General features: G+C 50.6%; 1 protein-coding gene across 11 annotated transcripts in view; it reads right to left on the reverse strand.

The window, feature by feature from the left end:
* Window positions 1-14,144, reverse strand: part of FAM120B (family with sequence similarity 120B) — an 89,334-nt gene that overhangs the window by 8,270 nt on the left and 66,920 nt on the right. For 9 of the 11 annotated variants that reach the window (XM_049695118.1, XM_049695124.1, XM_049695122.1 and 6 more), the window contains one exon: window positions 10,030-10,819. The exons of 1 other annotated variant lie outside the window; for it this stretch is intronic. The gene's annotated coding sequence lies outside the window, so the exon portion shown is untranslated. Of the gene's footprint in view, window positions 1-10,029; window positions 11,141-14,144 lie in introns of those variants that run through there. One more of the 11 variants, XM_033403942.2, reaches the window with a different exon arrangement.

The raw sequence follows: 14,144 nt of genomic DNA on the forward strand, positions 1-14,144 counted from the left end.
CAAAAGACCTGTATGCAGAAAATTATAAGACACTGATGAAAGAAATTAAAAATGATACAAATAGATGGAGAGATACACCATGTTCTTGGATTGGAAGAATCAACATTGTGAAAATGACTCTACTACCCAAAGCAATCTACAGATTCAATGCAATCCCTATGAAACTACCACTGGCATTTTTCACAGAACTAGAACAAAAAAATCTCACAATTTGTATGGAAACACAAAAGACCCCGAATAGCCAAAGCAATCTTGAGAACGAAAAATGGAGCTGGAGGAATCAGGCTTCCTGACTTCAGACTATACTACAAAGCTACAGTAATCAAGACAGTATGGTACTGGCACAAAAACAGAAATATAGCTCAATGGAACAGGATAGAAAGCCCAGAGATAAACCCACGCACATATGGTCACCTTATCTTTGACAAAGGAGGCAGAAATGTACAGTGGAGAAAGGACAGCCTATTCAATAAGTGGTGCTGGGAAAACTGGACAGCTACATGTAAAAGTATGAGATTAGATCACTCCCTAACACCATACACAAAAATAAGCTCAAAATGGATTAAAGACCTAAATGTAAGGCCAGAAACTATCAAACTCTTAGAGGAAAACATAGGCAGAACACTCTATGACATAAATCACAGCAAGATCCTTTTTGACCCACCTCCTAGAGAAATGGAAATAAAAACAAAAGTAAACAAATGGGACCTAATGAAACTTAAAAGCTTTTGCGCAGCAAAGGAAACCATAAAGAAGACCAAAAGACAACCCTCAGAATGGGAGAAAATATTTGCAAATGAAGCAACTGACAAAGGATTAATCTCCAAAATTTATAAGCAGCTCATGCAGCTTAATAACAAAAGAACAAACAACCCAATCCAAAAATGGGCAGAAGACCTAAATAGACATTTCTCCAAAGAAGATATACAGAGTGCCAACAAACACATGAAAGAATGCTCAACATCACTAATCATTAGAGAAATGCAAATCAAAACTACAATGAGATATCATCTCACACCAGTCAGAATGGCCATCATCAAAAAATCTAGAAACAATAAATGCTGGAGAGGGTGTGGAGAAAAGGGAACACTCTTGCACTGTTGGTGGGAATGTAAATTGATACAGCCACTGTGGAGAACAGTATGGAGGTTCCTTAAAAAGCTACAAATAGAACTACCATATGACCCAGCAATCCCACTACTGGGCATATACCCTGAGAAAACCATAACTCAAAGAGTCATGTACCAAAATGTTCATTGCAGCTCTATTTACAATAGCCCAGAGATGGAAACAACCTAAGTGTCCATCATCGGATGAATGGATAAAGAAGATGTGGCACATATATACAATGGAATATTACTCAGCCATAAAAAGAGACGAAATTGAGCTATTTGTAATGAGGTGGATAGACCTAGAGTCTGTCATACAGAGTGAAGTAAGTCAGAAAGAGAGAGACAAATACCGTATGCTAACACATATATATGGAATTTAAGAAAAAAAAATGTCATGAAAAACCTAGGGGTGAAACAGGAATAAAGACACAGACTTACTAGAGAATGGACTTGAGGCTATGGGGAGGGGGAAGGGTAAACGGTGACAAAGCAATAAAGAGGCATGGACATGTATACACTACCAAACGTAAGGTAGATAGCTAGTGGGAAGCAGCCGCATAGCACAGGGAGATCAGCTCGGTGCTTTGTGACCGCCTGGAGGGGTGGGATAGGGAGGGTGGGAGGGAGGGTGACGCAAGCAGGAAGAGATATGGGAACATATGTATATGTATAACTGATTCATTTTGTTGTGAAGCTGAAACTAACATACCATTGTAAAGCAATTATGCTCCAATAAAGATGTTTAAAAAAATAAAAATAAAATAAAAAAAAAAAAGTTAACATTTTAGTTGGGGTTGCACTATGTGTGCAGATTAACTGTGCAGAAACTGGCATCTTCAACCCAAGCGCACGCGTGCTGGTCCCTGTCCCGGTGTGCGTGTTCCCCAGAGGCGCTATACAGTTTTCTTGCTGTAGGACTTTCATATTTCTTCCCAACCACATTGTTATACAGCTTATCTTTTTTTTGATGCTGTGATAAGTGAAGCCTTTTCTTCTGTCGTATCTCCTACTGGTTCTTGTTTCCAGACAGGAAGCCTGCTGATTACTTTGCCAAATTCTCTTATATTTTTGTACATATTTTTCAGCTGCTTCTCTAGGGTTTTCCAGATATACAATGAAATAACCTGTAAGTAGTCATCACTTTATCTCATCCTTTCCCAGTTTTGTACTTTCTTTCTCCTGACTCAACTGCATGGGCCAGAACCACCAAAGCTGTGTGAAGGGGCTGTGGGATCGTGAGGGTCTGTCTTCTTCCCAGCGTCTCCAGGGTTCCCCAGGATGTGAGCTTTCAGGCTGAGACAGCACTGATAATATTAAAGACGTATTCATCAACTACTGTTTTATTAGGAGCATTTTAAAAGCTGAGAGCGGATGTTGAATTTCATCCAATGTTTGTCGGCATCTATAGAGACATTTTAATCTTTTGCTCTACTAGATGGTGGTTTATATCAAAAGACCTAGTATTGACCCATTCTTACTTCACTGGAAAAAACTACTTAGTCCCTTATTAGTGTATAATCTTTTTAACACACTGCTGGATTCTGTTTGCTAATTACTTACTTAGGATTTTCACACTTGCTTATACATTAGATTAGTTGATAGCTTTCGTTTTTGCTGATCTCTTTGGTGTCAATGTTATGTTCGCTTTCTTTCTACATTTGCGATGGCTTAAATAATGTTGGAACAGGCAGGGTAAATGGCACAGAGGGAAATCAGCACTTGCCACCCTTTACCCAAGTAACCTGGAAATGGGCCTTTTATGTGCATCTGTTGGAAATTAAAAGATACTTGAGATATTATGAAGAAATTCCTATTTTAAAAAGCCATCGAGATAAGAAGTCTAACGGGAGTTTTGCTTTCGGTAAAATTCCAAGTTTGACTTGCTCTTAAGGCCATTTGGTGCCCAGCAATGTGTGTTAATTTTATTGAAATATCACTATCTTATGCTCACAAGTGCAGTGGTGAAAGGCCAGGGAAGTGGAACTTAATGAGCAGCCAGGCACCTGCTTTCTCGCTTCCGGGAAGCGAGGACCTGCCTGCGGTCGAGCACCGGGCGGGTGACTGGAGATTGGAGGGAGCCTGGCAGGAGGTGGCCAGGGGCCCGGCTAGGGTGCGGACGCTTAACTAACTCCAGCGGGCAGTGCGGTGCGGAAGGCTGAGGGCCACTGCCGAGCTTGGGGGGCCGTGCTGATGAAGTGACCGTGGGGCACCAAGACCCTCGTGGTGACACCCAGCCCCTGGGTCTGAGGGAAGTCGCGTCCTAGAGCCACAAATGAACCTTTACAGCAGATTTTGTGAAATTCTGGGGGCGCTGCCACCACGGCAGCCGGGGGCTCTGTGCGGGGCGGGCATCTCAGGAGAGGCTTGGGTGGGTGAGTCTGGCCACGAGAGGCTGACTCCTCCCCAGAGGTGGCTTCCTATACCGCACGGAGTCGCTCGGGTCCCTGGCTTCCCACTGACTCCCTGGAGACCATAAGATGCCTCAGGTCTTGCCTGGGCATCCGCTCCTGCCCACGCCCAGGGTCTGGCTGAAAAAGCGCCGAGGGGGCCCCAGAAACCCTGGAGTAGGTCCCGTGCTGCCCTCCTGCCTGGTCCCAGCTCTGGGTGGTCCCATCAACTTGGAGAACACGGAGGGCGGCCTGGCGCCCTTGTTTCTGGGAGGAACTGCCATGCTCTGCCCTCTCCTGATAAACCTGGGCGTGGGCCCTGCATGTGCAGCTCAGCAGCCTGTGAGGCCTCCTCGTGCAGGTCTGTGTGGTGCCCGGTGGAAGTGCCCCGGACACACGCCGTCCTGATGGAGAGAAGCAGCCCAAGGTCACAGCCAGACCTGGGAGCTGGTCTCCCCAAGAACCAGCAGGAGAAACAGAATCTCTGTATCCCTAGGTTCTCAAAAAAGAAAGTAACTGTAAGCAAACAGGGTAGGGGGTCCCTGGAGAAAGAACCAGGCATGGCCTTCCTGACATAAGAAGCCATTTGGGGCCTAAGCCTTTTGTGATCTGAACGTGGACACAGCGCTTGCCCTTGAACAGGTCTCAGCAGTTAATGATCTTAATGGAGGCGGGAAACACAGGAACAAAGGAAGACCAGTCAAGAAGCAACGGAACAGCGATGCAACAGAGTCCCAGCTCCTCCCCAAGGGGCGCACACCACAGTCTGAGTTACTCTGCAGGAACTAAGTCCTCCCCAGGAGGCGAAGAGGGATGCTGACCGTCCCAACTTCAGTCAGCTAAAGCCTGGGCTGTGTCCACCTCTGCCCAATTCTATGTTGAATTCTCTTCTGCTCAAGCCCCCTCATGAAGATGCAGGTACCCTTGGCTTAAAACATCCCCTATTTTGCTGCTCTGGGAAATATCCCCGGTGCTCTCCTTACTTGCTGCAAGTAATCAATCCTTCCTTCTCCCGCACTGGGCTTGGTTGTGTCTTCTGGCTCGACGCTCACCAAGAGGGGAACTCAGTTTGGGGGTAACGTAGCAAAGGTCTGGCTTTGCCCTAGACCCCTCCTAGCCTCCCGCTGAGGGGCTCCAGTCTCACCACCTGACACCTCGGTGGAGAGGAGGCTGCAACCGGCCTGCTCCCTTCAGCAGCTCTCAACCCCAGCTGAAAACACGGACTCTCTAGGAGGCTCCGCAGCTGCGCCCCCTGCAAGGAGCCCCCTGGTGCTGCCGGGAGGGACGTGGATCCCACAACAGGGCCCACGAAACGGTCCTGCTAACAGCTGACGAAAGCCCACCCATCTGTCCCATTAAACCAGCTCCCCAAACTGCGTGGGTGGACAGATGTTCCCTGGCCAAGGGGCCGTGTCCCAGCCCGTTGGAGCTCTCCCGTGCGGGCAGACTCAGCCCGCAGACACCAGCCTGAAATTTGGGGAAGGGTCCATTCCGGAGTCAGGCGCCAGGCGAACAGAAATACATGGCCACCCAGCTCTCAGACTGGCCAGCTCTCCTTCCAACCGTACGTGCTCCGAACTGGGGGGAGAGGGCCAGGCCAGAGGCGGAGGGAGCGCTGAGGGAGGGGCAGCAGGGCCGGGAGGAAGGAAGACCAACCCCTCCCCAGCCCCATTCCAGAGCACAGATAAAAGTGAAACCTGACCGGGGAGTGTTTGTGTTGCCACGGTAACGGGGACACTTCAGCAACTCGGAGCAGATGGTCAGTGAGCAACAGGCAGCATATGCTCCCGTAAGCCCTGCCGTGGGCACAGATGGAGGGTGGGCAGGGCGCTCGCCCTGGTACCCTGACATTTCCTTCCCTGCCCTCCCCTTGGTGCTGCGTCACGGACATTAGCGCCTGTGTGTGCAGCTGGGCTTCAGTTAGCCGAGCGGGACGCTGACGACCAGGGGCCCAGAGCCCAGTGAGCAGCCCTGCCAGCCCTGGGCTGTGCCTGCGGCTTTTACAGAAGCAGCACACTTCCCTGTGGGAAGGAGGAGAATTAAACGTCTCCTTCAGCGTCTTCAGGGACAGGGTGGGGCAAAGACAGGTCCTCGTGGGGACTTCGGGGACTCAAGGGCGGGAAGCATGTGGTCACGCTGCCTGGCCACCAGCCAGGGTGTGACCCTGCGATTCTGCGTCTTGTGCCGTTTGTAAATCTTCACCGCATCTGGTCTGACCCCTTTCGTGGGAGGTTTAAGTATCAGCCTCCAGCCCAGCCGACGGGAGAAGACCCCTGCACACGCCACACCTTCCTCTGTCCCAGCTGCATCTGAACGTGTCCTGTGGCCCGTTAGGTCGGACACTCCCTCTTCCTCAGGCTGCCTGACTCAGAATGAGCCTTGTATGGACAGGACGAGAGTAAATTCCTATCCGGACCCTGGGGACAGAGTCTCCCACACAAATGTCCCGTCAGTACGTCTGCCCACAGAACGGCTGCGTCAACCTACGTGGCTTCTCCGCTGTCCCCAGGCTCCCACACCTCCATCCACGCCTCCTCCAGGCTGTCCTGCGTTAGCTTTTGGCCATTTTGTTTCTGATGCTTTTTTTAATGCATTAAATTCTAACCCGTATCTCTTCCCACTTTCCCTTTCCAGAGGTGCTGAAGTTGTCATTTCAGGGAAAACAACACAAAAAGTTTTGTTGCCAATGAGGAAATCTGAAATTTCAAGCAAAAATTAGAGTTGGGAGCCCTTGTGTGAGCCACAGCCGCTGGTGGGTGTCCTCAGGGAAGAGCTCTCAGACGGAGCTGCGGGTGACAGCAGCGAGTGTGGCTCTCGTATAAGGAAACATGCCAGCGTTTGGAAGACTGCAGAACTCAGAGAGCCAGTATTTTCCACATGACCAAGCAGGGTACACAACTGTGCGCCCAGAGTGCAGGGCAGACCAGTGCCTGTCACACACGCTGGGCCGGAGTTACTGAAGCGGTTTCAGATTCCACTGCAGTTGCCTTCAGAGAACTCCTGCCTGTGGAGTGTGGGATGGTTTCCAGGAAGCCTGTCCATCTCTGAAAAGGCACCAGAGGCCTCCTGCTCTCGAGCCACAGGCCTGGGGCCGGTCCTCCTTTTCTCTCAGACGAATGGCGCACTGCTGCAGACGGTCTGCTGTCTTTCCTAAAACCGGACACTAAGTGGATTTGCAAAAGTGCAAAAGAATGCTGCTCTTCTCACTCATTTTTTTGGAGGAAATATGTTATTTTTAAATGAATTAATAAATACACATTTAAGGTTTTTTACCCTTTTTAATTTTCAGTGCAGTAACCTAGAGTCCTCAATAGTTTCTAGGTATAAAAGGGGTCTAAGACCGGTAAGAACGAGAACTGTTCCTAAGAGGATGAAAAGCACATTTTCTACGACTCTGTGTACTTGCTAGGGGCCACCAAAGCCTGGGAGTCTACTGTAGTGATCTGCTGCTCCTCCGTGAAAGAGAAATCCTTCATATCCAACATAACAAGGCGATTTTCCTGACGTCTGTCCACACAAGCTCAGAAACATTCAGTTTGACAATCAGCTCATTATAATGTGCTGTGAACGTTTCTACGAGGGCCAGGGACTGAACCTCGCTACATACCATCCGGGATTAAAACGATTTTAATCCAGCTTTAAGACGTGGAAAGGTCCAACTGTTAGAAGGAAATATGCTGAAACCCAGAATATCAGAAAAGAGCAAAGGAAGAGGAGGATTTCTAAGGGGGGGAAGAAAAAAGAGCATGACTCTTTGGGAAAACCTTTTCAGAAAGAAAGAAAGTTCCGTAGCCTTAAATTGGCGACTCATGCTGAGTCATACGATCCCTTCAGCCACTGCGGTACTGTCTTCTCAGAACTGCATTGCTCCGAGACCAACGCCAAAGGGATTAGACAATTTCCTCCTTTCGAGCTGACTGCATCCCCCTCGCCCGGCACGGTGACCTGTCACTGCCCTGCTGCCTGGGACAGGAAGGCTGGGGTGACACCAGATGTGTATCAGTGGCTCAGACTATTTCGATATCTCTTCACACGTGACAGGCTTTTATCTTGGTCTGGATCCGAAGTTAAGGGCTGTGGCTTGAACATTTGATTCAATAGACAGGCTGGTGGCTTAATTTAATCGAATTATCTGCTTTTCCTGAATTTTAACAGCTACATGGATCAAGAAAAGGGAGAGTATATCTCACGCCATTTTACACAGACTTATGAGTTAGCTGCTAACGCAAAGGACTGACAGGCTGGAGAGGCCGAATCAAACCACAAGACAGATCTTGGAGTGCTTTACTCTTGGTGCCGGACCTGCCTCAAAAAAAATGGGTTTAGGAGACGACGAAACTGTAGAACAGCCGGCGAGAAACCTGCAGCCCGTGGAGCCTTCTGGAAGAGGCTTCCCCCGGCTGCTCAGCTTTACTAACATTCAGTGGCTCTAGTGCAGACAAGTGTCCAGGCGCGAAGCCGTGACCAGTGGGCCTCGCTCCCTCCTGCCCTCAAGTCACTGCCTGCCAGACCCCCTGCCCTCCAGCTCTGACCTCCGGGCAGAGGTGGGCGCTGACCTGGGTGCCCGCGGGGACCTAGTCGTCGGCACCAGCACACGTTTCCCCCGCAACTCCCTGCGTGTCCTGTGGGCGCTGACCTGGCTCCCCAGGAGAGAGGCTTTCTGGGAAAACCACAGAGACGCGAAGACCAGTCTGGTTTGGAGAGGCTGCTGCTTCTCCTTCTTTTTAGTTCAGACAACTTGCCGAACAGAGAAGGTTGAAGTCAACTTCAGTTTTTACCCAACCTCTAATAAAGCCGGCTTTCGCCATCCACCTCCTCATTCAGAACTATAACCGCCCCGCAGACCCGCACTGCTTCTGCAGAAGGCGGGTTCGGTTGGGCCGGGAACAGTGGGGGAGGCACGAGCCATGGCCTTGGGTGCCACCTGAGACCGTGAGGGAGCAGGTTTTCTAACCACACAGGACCTCGACGTGAGGGGACGTTTGCCAACTGTTGGTTGGCTCACCTCCGTGGATGGGGTCTCACGGTCAGTCTGCAGAGCCAGCTCCAGCCCTTCTTAACGCTTCACAAGGAGCTCCCAGAACATCTGGGAGACGGGAGCCACGGAAGAAGCCACGAGTCAGCTTCTGCTACACTAACAGGGAGGCAGCCGGCTCGGCCGTGGGTCACGTTGGCATCAAACAGGAGGAAGTTATGGGCATCAGGCCCTGCGGGGCCCCCCGAACGCAGCACCTGCAAGCAGCCCGGGTCCCCTCTCCCCACACGGAACTGCGGCTTCCCCAGAGCATGGCGTTCAGCGTCCCTCTTTCCACCAAGGGACGCAGTTCATGGTCCGACAACATCATGGTCCGCAAGCCTGCTCTTCCCCAAAGCCGGCAGGACAGTGGGGTGAGGAATTCACTGGGCACTAAGCCAGGCTGACACTGAAGACCGGTGAAGATGTCCAGTCACCTGTGTGTCACCAGCCGAAGCTTCAATACCACGTATAAAACACAGACCTGCCTCACACATGTGCTTCGTTTCCCTTTAGCAAATTTTTTTTTTCTTTTTTGTGAGTCAGGAAATAGTGGTGCCTGCTTATTTATTTTTCTTCCTAAATTGTGGCAGGTGCCTGAAAGAACTTGAAATTTTAAACAAGAAGCTCAAAGCACGGAAAAAAATGAACATAACCAAATTCTGGGTGTTGAAACCTGAAAAAAAATCAGATTTATAAAATCCAACTAATTAGTACTTTAAAAAAGGACACTTTATCTCAGACGAAAACAGCGTCCCGGCCGTGCTGTGTTCCTCCACGGGATCACACACACATTGCTGCTGCAGAAATTCCCACAGCACAGTTCAGGCAGGAGCCTTCCTGAAACCCAGTCCCCCAGAAGCTCTACCAGTTCAAGGGAGCAGCGAAGTGGGCGACTCCCGGCCTGGTACCAAGGGGCACGAGGCACAAGAAGGACCCACCGCACCACAGCTGCAGGGGTGGGTGGGCGCCCGGGGCAGGGTGCCCCAAGCCTCGTTCCCCCCAAGGCTCTGCTCCCCCTTGTGCCGCCACCGCAGGCCCTGCAAGAGGCTCAGCCGCCACTGTCCCGGCACAGCCCTCCTCCAGCACAGGCTACGGCAGCCCACGGAGAGCTACTGGGGTTGTGATGCTGACACTATTTGCTTCATAATTTAGCTTCCTTTCATCTACATAATGTCTTAGATTGAAAGCTGTATCAAGGAAGAGCTGTGAGCATAAGGAATCTAAGGTGTGTCTGCACGAATTTAAATCACATTAGAAGAACAACAAATCAGCACAGAAATCACTTTTTTCCTTTTAGGGAGTACGTGTGACTCGCATTTGAAGATGAGGACACCGGGGCCACAAAGCAGGAGGAGGCCAGGCAGAGTCAGGACCAGACCCTGCTGTCGCCACGGTAACCTCGTGGGAGTCGTCTGCTACCTAAGAGGCCTGGGTTAGAGCCCCAAGGCCTTTCCAGCTCTAGAACTTTAACTACAGGTCCACATGAAAAACAGAAGCAAAGAAGTCAGTCATGTTTTCTCATTAGTAACAGACTAATCATTTACATTTGGCATAAACCACACACTTGCATCACAGATCACCGTTACGACACGAAGAGAGATGGCAGACCCGACCAGACCATCTGTACAGCTGCAGGCTTCCCTGTGGACCTTGTGGAGAGTGCCGAGGAACAGAGCACGTGGAATGCGGCCCTGGTGCCTGGCTCCTGGACGGGTCACAGCTTTTCCCTGGTTCTTGCATGTGTCTCCTTTAATGATGAGGTCTGGCTAATTCCTAGGAGCAAAATGCTCACCACAAACCAGTCATTTCCACTCACCCGTAGAAAACTCTAACTCCTGACAAAATGGCCTTTCTGACAAATTTAAACAAGGAATCAAAACCTAAAAGCTGTACCATGGACACATCAATGCATTTTACAAGGATCCTTGTATGTCAGAGGCCTGGGCCCACCACTGTGAGAAAGTAACTTTCTGTGAAATCGTGTTTTTAACTCAAGGACAGCTGTATGAAGACACGAGTGTGCACTGGGCTGTGTGAAAATGAAGCAGGAGCTGTAACCACGCGCTCTGGACAGACAGCGAGGCCTCTGCCGTGCGGCCGACCAGAGGCCTCCTGCAGTGTGGCTGAGTTCTCCACTCCCTGTTCTCTCCCACGAGCGTCTCTGCATTTACATTCACTGTTAGGACGATACTTGTATTCGGGGTGAAGCTGCAGTGATGCTTCTGGGCGACACGTCGCAGGTGGTTTTCCGTGAGTGTCTTCAGTTCTGCCTTGTCTTCCTGGCTCCCTTCTCTACCCGCTGCCTGTGAAATGCACAAGGGGAACGGAGTTTAAAACACACACCACGTCCCATGTACGTCTTGGACTGGGTGCCAGTAACGTGTGAAACACAGTGTATTTTATGATGTGTCTTGACTGTAGGTAAGCCAGAGGCACTATGTTCAATGTCCAAGTTTTAAAACAATTCTCTCTCCAATGGTGACACGGTTCTGTCCCACCCAGCAGGCAGGCGTTGGCTGGACTGCCTGGAACACAAGTGGCTGCGTGAGTCTCCGTGGCAACCGCATCTTCTGAGCCAGCCCGCTCTTCCTGCCAGGACAGGACAGCTTCCTAAGCTGGAGGGCCTGGGGTGAGCAGGAAAGGAGGGGTGTGTCAGCTGCAGTTCCCTCCACAGGAAGCATCACACCTGAGGCCGTGTGTGTCTGCATGGGTGCTGTGCTGCCTGGATGTGGAGGAGGGTCTAGGAGAAGCTGAGGGACCCCCTGCCCCTGCGGTGCCCCCTCACTGAGTGTGGCCTTGGAGGCCCACAACGGGTCTCCTGATCTGACGCCACCAACCACGTGCTTCTTCCATGTGACCCCTGCTGTCCTCAGGGCTCAACATCATCCTTTCTTTGTGGGTCGCTCCTGCCTCGGAGATGCTGGAAGGTGCCAGCCCCTCTCCTCTGAGACGCTCCTCCCCGCGACCCAGGGCACCTGCACCCAACCCCTCCTGCACCCTCAGGCAGCTCTCCCTCAACCTCCCCTTCCTCCGTGGTCTGTGGGTGCTGGTGCCCCAGGGGCTATTCCTAGTTCTCTACAGATGTGCTCGCCGTGTGCGCCTGCATCCGTGTGCGTGTGCGGCGTCGGCGTCTCAAGGGCAACACACCCACAGGTTACTGCTGTTCTCCCCATGCTTCCAAGTCAACGCTACTGAGATCTGAACCCAACACAAGGCAGAAACCTGGAGGTTACTCCAAGGCCCCTCACCCTGTTTCCAAAGGTCACGCAGAGCTTCAGATGTTCTCAACTACGTCATCCCTTCTGTGCCTCCAGAAGAAACTGGAGGTCTCTGCTCTAAGGAAACTGACCAACCCGAGGCAACAGAGTGAAGGATTCCAGTGTCAGGGCTTCCACAGGGGTCCCATGACTGAGAAGATGGCGGTAGAAGGCCCGCCAGGCACAGACTTCCAATCCCCTTTCTAATGCCTGACTCTTCAACAAGAGCGGACTCAAGAATCACCTGGCATCTGAGGAAAAAAAAACTAAAGTAAAAACAGAGACCAAAACAAACATACAGAAAAAGAAACTTGGAAGGACAGTCTATGAAGGAAGAGAAACAAAATAAAACGAACTTACGGGTGTAATTAATCTCAGATGTGAGAGAAAACGTGCAGTCTTGACACAAAGAAGAAAATGTGATAAAAATTAAGTATGTTGAGCTCTCAGAATTTAAAAACAGCACAATTAAAAAATTAACAGAAAGGATGGAAAATAAAGTTTAGGAAATTTCCCACAAAGTAGAGTAAAAAGACAAAAAGATATTAGGAGGAAAATGTAAGATAATTATAGGACTCAGAATACAGTGTCTAACCTCTGAGACAAATAATTGAGAGCAGAGAAAATGAAAGGAGGAAATCATCACAGAATCACTTGAGAAAAGTTTCCGAACCTGGAAGATGTGAATTGGCTTCATGTCACCGTCCATTCGGCAGGTGGGCCACGCTGGAGATGGACTGGCTTCCCCCACCGCCCTGAGCAGGGGTTCCTTGGAAGCTCTTGCTGGTGGTCAGGTGTGTGCCAAGAAGCTGGACTGGGTGCTGGACCTCCCTGACTTGGGGCCCATCAGGATGGCCAGGCCTAAGGCCTTTCCTTAGAAGCTCACCCACACCGACCTCCTTAGAGAGTGAAGGACACACCTTCCTCACCACAGGCCAGAGACAGACCCAGTGTGTAGAGGTTGTTAATTAAACAAAGAGGCCATCAGACTGACTTGGCTCCAAGGCCTTAGCAGCCTAAGTAAGCAAACCCTCAAATGCCTTGAAATCAAGGAACCCAACCCTAAGGACAACCCATCACAAGCAGCCAGAGAGGCTACGAGCTTCAGCCGGCCAGCAGCCTCGGGCCTTGCTTCGCCTCCTCCCGGCTCTTACTGGTGACGCCTCCAAACAGATTCTGCTCTGGTGCGGCCCAATTTGAATTGACTTTTTTCCTCAAATAAACTCTTAAAAATTTAATATGCTTTACTTTGTCTTTTAACAAAGTGAAAGAGAGTTAAGTCAGCAAAGAAAAGACATGGAAAGTTGAAGCAAATGCGGCAAAATCTTGATAATGAAGAATCTGGAACGTCCATTCTGAAGCTGAAGCTTCCATTACTGCAGGACGATGGAAGGAACGGCACGTGCTCATCAGAGCATAAAGGTGGATTAGAAGAGGGAGGTGCAGAGGTGAGGGCAGGCTGCGGGCCACGGAGGGAAAGGAGGAGGACGCAACCGAGTCACTCACGAAGGAGGCAAACGCCTTCAGACCCAGCTTCCTTCCTCTGCAAACCTCGGAGATAGAAACAAAACCTCAACGACGTGAGTGGTACTTTAGAAGCTTGACAGCGGCCTCCACAACAAAGCTAAAGGTCAGAGATGAACGGATGCCGTCACACTGCTGTCTGCTGAGGCCAGTTTTAGCTGCCAGACACGTCTCCCTATTTCTTTGTATGCCTTGTGATTTTCTGCTGAAAACTGGACATTTAAAGCGTATACTGTGGTAATCCTGGAGATCTGATCCTCCTCGTCTCCTGGCGTTTGCTGTTTGTTGTTGCCGCCTCTGTGCTGGGGACCAGCCTGAGGGGGACACGTGAGGCCTGCTCATGTCTTTTCTGAGCCTGCACCCTTCCCTGGCCATGTGTGGTGGCTTTCTAAATTCCCCTGTATATATGCTTGCTTTCGAATGTCCTAACCCTTTAATGTCTGGCTTCCAGAAGAGCACAAAGGGAAAAAAGAGGAAACAAAAGCTCCACAGGGGTTGCTCCTCTAAATACTGTGGGGTTGAGACAGTGGCGGCCAGCGCCTGTCCCTCAGCAATCAAGAAGCCTGATGTGTGGCCCAGGACCTCACCGCCCATCCTGGCTCCAGCAAGCTGCACTAGGAACGAGGACACGGCTGTCTGCCGAGGGCTGGAGGATGGGCAGCCAAAGGGGATGGATGGAAATGAATCACAACTAACCAGCCACGCCTTCCCCTGGAAGCTGCAGGCCTTCAGACTCCAGAGTTCCACAACAGCTCCTTCACACAGTTTCTGCCAGTACAACTGCTGTCCAGGCAGATGGGTCCTGGAGCCTCCTACTGCAGCATCGTCCCTGACATCACTCTCCTGC

This window comes from Orcinus orca, chromosome 12, assembly GCF_937001465.1.
Source record: "Orcinus orca chromosome 12, mOrcOrc1.1, whole genome shotgun sequence".
Classification (NCBI taxonomy): domain Eukaryota; kingdom Metazoa; phylum Chordata; class Mammalia; order Artiodactyla; family Delphinidae; genus Orcinus; species Orcinus orca.